The 7,500-nt window shown below is 58.8% G+C and overlaps 1 non-coding gene across 1 annotated transcript; it reads right to left on the reverse strand.

Moving 5' to 3' along the window:
- Nucleotides 1-875: 875 nt before the first annotated feature.
- Nucleotides 876-2,714, reverse strand: LOC145656824 (18S ribosomal RNA). The gene has a single exon (XR_014122418.1). It is a non-coding gene; the product is annotated as an 18S ribosomal RNA (ribosomal RNA).
- Between the last annotated feature and the right edge of the window lie 4,786 nt (nt 2,715-7,500).

A 7,500-nucleotide genomic window follows, 5' to 3' on the forward strand; every position in this document is an offset into this window, starting at 1 on the left:
TTTATTTCAGGCTCAGTTTAGGTCTTTCACCACGACTACAAAGACAGGTTTAAAAGGTTTCACCAACCGGTCAGGCGCCCCCGTCTGCGAGTGTTGAAACGGGCGCGGGGTTGCGCTTTGCCCACACGCCCCACGTGGCAGACGAGTCAGTCTTTGAACCGCGGCCCTCCGCGCCCGCCCCGTCCGACCCCTCGAAAGGGGTGGAACTCACGTAGCGTGGGCCAAGCCCTAGGTACCTGCCGGGGGTCCCCCTGAGACTCCTTTCTGAGAGAGAGAAGCAGGGGAACCGGCTGCGCCACCCACCACCACCACGCCCCAGGACGCCGGTGGGCGGACGAACACAGGAAGGGCCATGGCCTGCCCCACGAGGAGCAGCGCTCGCAACCCCCCCCGGAAAGTCCGCTCGTCAGCGAGCAAGGGGACGGGGATGAATGACAAGGACAACAAAATAGGAAAACCCCTCGCGGTGGACGGAGGCAGCGGCCGTGCGAGCGAGAGGGAGGGCGCGGGACAGACCCGTACGACCCGCTCGACTCGCAGGCGCTTCTCCTGCCGGCAAGGTGAGGGGAAACCGGCCTTCGCCCGACGAGCGGGGACGCCGAGTTTTTTGAACGACGCGTCTCTCGCGCTGGAACCCAGAGAATACCGGGGCCTGCGGGGGGGGGGTGCTGAAGGACGACGCGGAGGAAGAGGCGGAGGACGAGGAAGGGGTGGGAGGGACTAGGCTCCTCCTTTATGCCTTCTGTCCAGCCTGACCTGCAAGCGACCACGTGTAACAGCAACCCCGAAGACCCTTTCGACCCTGGGCCCCGACGCGGGGGGACGGCGAAGTCGAGGGGGTCGGGAGAGGAGGCACGCCGGACAGCGTTACCCGTTAATGATCCTTTCGCAGGTTCACCTACGAAAACCTTGTTACGACTTTTACTTCCTCTAGATAGTCAAGTTTGATCGACTTCTCGGCGCTCCGCCAAGGCCCGCGAGGAGCCCCGGCGGGGCCGATCCGAGGACCTCACTAAACCATCCGATCGGTAGTAGCGACGGGCGGTGTGTACAAAGGGCAGGGACTTAATCAACGCGAGCTTATGACCCGCGCTTACTGGGAATTCCTCGTTCATGGGGAATAATTGCAATCCCCAGTCCCCATCACGAATGGGGTTCAGCGGATTACCCGCACCTCTCGGTGTAGGGTAGGCACACGCTGATCCAACCATTGTGGCGCGCGTGCAGCCCCGGACATCTAAGGGCATCACAGACCTGTTATTGCTCCATCTCGCGTGGCTGAACGCCACTTGTCCCTCTAAGAAGTTTGACGCCGACCGCGGAGGGCCGCGTAACTATTTAGCATGCCGGAGTCTCGTTCGTTATCGGAATTAACCAGACAAATCGCTCCACCAACTAAGAACGGCCATGCACCACCACCCACAGAATCGAGAAAGAGCTATCAATCTGTCAATCCTTTCCGTGTCCGGGCCGGGTGAGGTTTCCCGTGTTGAGTCAAATTAAGCCGCAGGCTCCACTCCTGGTGGTGCCCTTCCGTCAATTCCTTTAAGTTTCAGCTTTGCAACCATACTCCCCCCGGAACCCACAGACTCGTGGTTTCCCTCACGCTGCCCGGCGGGTCATGGGAATAACGCCGCCGGATCGCGGGTCGGCATAGTTTACGGTCGGAACTACGACGGTATCTGATCGTCTTCGAACCTCCGACTTTCGTTCTTGATTAATGAAAACATTCTTGGCAAATGCTTTCGCTTTCGTCCGTCTTGCGCCGGTCCAAGAATTTCACCTCTAGCGGCGCAATACGAATGCCCCCGGCCGTCCCTCTTAATCATGGCCCTGGTTCAGGAAACCCACAAAATAGAACCGGAGTCCTATTCCATTATTCCTAGCTCAGGTATTCAGGCGAGAAGCGGGCCCGCTTTGAACACTCTAATTTTTTCAAAGTAAACGCTCCGAGCCCCGTCCGGACACCCAGCCAAGGGCATCCGGGGGGCACCGGGAGACAGGGTCTGAGACAGGCGGTGGCACGCCTCGCGGCGGACCGCCAGCCCACTCCCGACATCCAACTACGAGCTTTTTAACTGCAGCAACTTTAATATACGCTATTGGAGCTGGAATTACCGCGGCTGCTGGCACCAGACTTGCCCTCCAATGGGTCCTCACCCATGGGTTTAGGATACGCTCATTCCGATTACAGGGCCTCGAAAGAGACCTGTATCGTTATTTTTCGTCACTACCTCCCCGTGTCGGGAATGGGTAATTTGCGCGCCTGCTGCCTTCCTTGGATGTGGTAGCCGTTTCTCAGGCTCCCTCTCCGGAATCGAACCCTGATTCCCCGTTACCCGTGGTCACCATGGTAGCCGACTATGGTACCATCGAAAGTTGATAGGGCAGACATTCGAATGAGACGTCGCCGCCGCGGAGGGCGCGCGATCGGCCCGAGGTTATCTAGAGTCACCAAAGCGGCCGGGGGGCCCGAGCCCCCCGGATGGGTTTTGGGTCTGATAAATGCACGCATCCCCCGAAGGGTCAGCGCTCGTTTGCATGTATTAGCTCTAGAATTACCACAGTTATCCGAGTAACGTGTGGAGCGATCAAAGGAACCATAACTGATTTAATGAGCCATTCGCAGTTTCACTGTACCGGCCGTGTGCACTTAGACCTGCATGGCTTAATCTTTGAGACAAGCATATGTTACTGGCAGGATCAACCAGGTAGTTTGCACCGTGGTCTGGGATGAACCACGAGTGACATCCGCCTCCCCTTCCGGGGGCTAGGAAGCAGCGGGTTGTAAGTGCGTGCGCCGTCAGGTCCAGACGCCATACAGGGCTACCCAGGACAGCTTCCGCGGCCAGTGTAAACGTGCTCGCGCACCGCCCTCTGGCCTTCGGACGCCGACCTCTCACCTTGATGCAAAGCTGTCCCATCCGGTCATGCCCGCACCGTACCCCGTCCACCTCCTCCGGAGGTGCGGACGGCCGACTCCAGGTGCTTTCGGCGTTCCCTCTCTTCACGCCGTTTTGATTTTCGTGGGCCGCTGGTGGGGGGACAAGGGAAAGACCTCGTCGAATTCCCTCCCCCCTAGCCTCGCTCAACCTACGTTTCGTGATGTAACCAAGAAGAGTGATTCGTGGGCCCAGGTAGGTTTGAAGAGGAGGCCAACAAAGCAGGGCACTCCCTTCCTCCCAAACCACAGACACCAGTATAGGACAACTGAGTAGACAGACTGGCCGTCTGAGTCTCCCCCAGAGAGTTCTGGGATGGGTTACAAATAACCCCCACCCCCCATCAGAGGCTTGACCCGCTAGAACCAGGGAGGATCTGTCAAAACCGCTCTCCACATCAGAAGTTCTGGATCAGCCGGGGCTGGTCGGCAGACGTCCACCTAAGGCCGTGGCCTAACCCCGTGTGGGGGGATAGCGCTCGCACCCGTACACGTGGACACCCGCTCGTCAAATGGCTGGCTCCTCACTTACCGTAGGGGGAATGGTTTGCCTACCCCTGGCGGGTCTGGTACTCCACTCTACCAAACAAGGAAGCAACACACCAATAGACCCCTGCAACACCGGGCAGCTTTGGGCAGTGTCACTACACTCCTCCTTGTTCTTCACGTTCCTTCCGTGGTGATTTTTTTTTTTTTTTCGTGGCCATTGCCGTGCATGGCTTCCCCATCGCTTTGCATGCTCTCCATTGCCTCGTGCTGCTTCACCATTGGTCTCACCTGGAGACCGAAGCCGCTCTCCCAGTAACCCGATGGTACCTGGCCAGAAAACCCCGTGCCCGATTTCATCTAGGACAAGGGCCAAACCACAGACCGTGCCCGTCCAGGGTCAACCCCTGGTCGGACAGGCCTGGTGGGTCGATACCATGGATGTGGCAGGCCGACGAGAATCCACTGGTACATTTACAAACACGCCCACCCTGGTGGCATGGCTGTACGACCCATCGTCGAAGCACGCTGCGGCGGACTGAGCCATTGGATCCAGTTGCCTGGGCGTACACTCAGCCCAACAGACGCACTCGGGTCGGGGAGAGCAAAGCAGACTGTGTGCCTGGATGTGCCCACTTCCATAGGGGAATCGGCATGATGGTTCACTTAACCCGAGGAGGGCTCCCCTCGCGGGATAAGCACCCCCCTCGGGGGATGGGGGGGGGGGGGGGCATCCAGAGCACACCACTTTCCGGTAGGGGACAGGCGTTTGATCATGTGTCCGAGGGAGAGCTCCCCTTGCCGGCCGAACACCCCTCGGACTCCCCTTGGGCTTCCAGAGAACGCCACTGGATGAATTTAGTGCTTGGACCCCATTGATTCTCTTTGCTCTCCCATATACCCGACGGGACCTATTTGCAAAACCCCGTGCCAACCAGACCTCCAGGAAGGGGGCTGGCGGCTAACCATGCCCAGCAGGGTGCACCCTGGTCGGACACTTTGGGAGGGTCGAGAGCCTGGAAGTGCCACCCGGGGGAGTAATTCTGATTTCCGTTTTAATGCACTCAGGGACAGCCCGAGGACCTCTGTAGTGCACCTGAGGCGGACTGAGCCGTCGGGTCCAGGGGTCTGGAGTTCGGAACCTCCAGGGTTCACCTGGCTGTTCTCTTAGCCCGGCAGGGTGCACCCTGGTCGGACACTTTGGGAGGGTCGAGAGCCTGGATGTGCCACCCCGACGAGTAATGAGTTTTCCCTTCGTATCTCTTCCGGACCAGGTCCGATTCGCACGAAACTCGCTGGGCATGGCCAGGAGCGCCCCCTGCTGCCCACGCCACCGTCCCCGCGCTTCTACTCCCGAGGGCCGAGGAGACAGCGAAGCGTGGGTCGGGTCGCCTGCTTCCAGGGTCTCCCTGGTACTCTCCAGTCTCCCGAGTCCATCGGGTCCGACCTCGTATTTTTAGCCCAGACGGGGAATGAGAAAGGGGCCCCCGACCGCCCGAGGGCGGGCGCTCGCTTCTCAGCCTAGGAACGTCCGATTCCCACGAAACTTTTACGCCAGACGTTCCTGGCAGCGAGCGCGTTCAAAGGTGACCCGCGCTGCTTCTCTCCTCCCAAGGGCCGAAGAGATATTCGTCTTCAAACCCGACCGGCCCTGTGTTTGCCGCCCCGGCGGTTTTAAAAAATCATAGCGTAAAAACGGTGGGTGCGCTTCGCCTGCCGCTTGGACAGCGTTAAACGGCAGCCCCGGCTCTTTCCAAAGGGCCCTCAACCGACTTTCTGCTCCCAAGGAGCCCAGAGATATGAAACCGATAAATCAAAACCCCGTGCCAACCAGACCTCCAGGAAGGGGGCTGGCGGCTAACCATGCCCGGCAGGGTGCACCCTGGTCGGACGCTTTGGGAGGGTCGAGAGCCTGGATGTGCCACCCCGACGAGTAATGAGTTTTCCCTTCGTATCTCTTCCGGACCAGGTCCGATTCGCACGAAACTCGCTGGGCATGGCCAGGAGCGCCCCCTGCTGCCCACGCCACCGTCCCCGCGCTTCTACTCCCGAGGGCCGAGGAGACAGCGAAGCGTGGGTCGGGTCGCCTGCTTCCAGGGTCTCCCTGGTACTCTCCAGTCTCCCGAGTCCATCGGGTCCGACCTCGTATTTTTAGCCCAGACGGGGAATGAGAAAGGGGCCCCCGACCGCCCGAGGGCGGGCGCTCGCTTCTCAGCCTAGGAACGTCCGATTCCCACGAAACTTTTACGCCAGACGTTCCTGGCAGCGAGCGCGTTCAAAGGTGACCCGCGCTGCTTCTCTCCTCCCAAGGGCCGAAGAGATATTCGTCTTCAAACCCGACCGGCCCTGTGTTTGCCGCCCCGGCGGTTTTAAAAAATCATAGCGTAAAAACGGTGGGTGCGCTTCGCCTGCCGCTTGGACAGCGTTAAACGGCAGCCCCGGCTCTTTCCAAAGGGCCCTCAACCGACTTTCTGCTCCCAAGGAGCCCAGAGATATGAAACCGAAAAATCAAAACCCCGTGCCAACCAGACCTCCAGGAAGGGGGCTGGCGGCTAACCATGCCCGGCAGGGTGCACCCTGGTCGGACGCTTTGGGAGGGTCGAGAGCCTGGATGTGCCACCCCGACGAGTAATGAGTTTTCCCTTCGTATCTCTTCCGGACCAGGTCCGATTCGCACGAAACTCGCTGGGCATGGCCAGGAGCGCCCCCTGCTGCCCACGCCACCGTCCCCGCGCTTCTACTCCCGAGGGCCGAGGAGACAGCGAAGCGTGGGTCGGGTCGCCTGCTTCCAGGGTCTCCCTGGTACTCTCCAGTCTCCCGAGTCCATCGGGTCCGACCTCGTATTTTTAGCCCAGACGGGGAATGAGAAAGGGGCCCCCGACCGCCCGAGGGCGGGCGCTCGCTTCTCAGCCTAGGAACGTCCGATTCCCACGAAACTTTTACGCCAGACGTTCCTGGCAGCGAGCGCGTTCAAAGGTGACCCGCGCTGCTTCTCTCCTCCCAAGGGCCGAAGAGATATTCGTCTTCAAACCCGACCGGCCCTGTGTTTGCCGCCCCGGCGGTTTTAAAAAATCATAGCGTAAAAACGGTGGGTGCGCTTCGCCTGCCGCTTGGACAGCGTTAAACGGCAGCCCCGGCTCTTTCCAAAGGGCCCTCAACCGACTTTCTGCTCCCAAGGAGCCCAGAGATATGAAACCGATAAATCAAAACCCCGTGCCAACCAGACCTCCAGGAAGGGGGCTGGCGGCTAACCATGCCCGGCAGGGTGCACCCTGGTCGGACGCTTTGGGAGGGTCGAGAGCCTGGATGTGCCACCCCGACGAGTAATGAGTTTTCCCTTCGTATCTCTTCCGGACCAGGTCCGATTCGCACGAAACTCGCTGGGCATGGCCAGGAGCGCCCCCTGCTGCCCAGGCCTGGCTCTGGGCCTGGGCACACTTCATTCACTTTGTACCTTTAAATCATACTACTACTACTACTACTACCACCAGAATTCCAGGGCCAAGAGGTCACACAGTCATACACAGCAAAGTAGCTCTGGGCCTGGGCACACTTCAAGAAGTTTGTCCCTTTATATAAGCCTAGAAATAGACTTCCAGGCCCAAGAGTTCAAACACATTCATGCCCAGCAAAGTAGCTCTGGGCCTGGGCACACTTCAATCACTTTGTGCCTTTAAATCATACTACTACTACCAGACTTCCAGGCCCAAGAGGTCAAACACAGTCATGCCCAGCAAAGTAGCTCTGGGCCTGGGCACACTTCATTCACTTTGTGCCTTTAAATCATACTACTACTACCACCAGAATTCCAGGGCCAAGAGGTCACACAGTCATACACAGCAAAGTAGCTCTGGGCCTGGGCACACTTCAAGAAGTTTGACCCTTTATATAAGCCTAGAAATAGACTTCCAGAGCCAAGAGGTCAAACACAGTCATGCACAGCAAAGTAGCTCTGGGCCTGGGCACACTTCAAGCACTTTGTGCCTTTAAATCATACTACTACTACTACTACTACTACTACTACTACTACTACCAGACTTCCAGGCCCAAGAGTTCAAACACATTCATGCCCA

This window comes from Electrophorus electricus, unplaced genomic scaffold (assembly GCF_041902795.1).
Source record: "Electrophorus electricus isolate QZ-2024a unplaced genomic scaffold, ASM4190279v1 Scaffold93, whole genome shotgun sequence".
NCBI lineage: Eukaryota > Metazoa > Chordata > Actinopteri > Gymnotiformes > Gymnotidae > Electrophorus > Electrophorus electricus.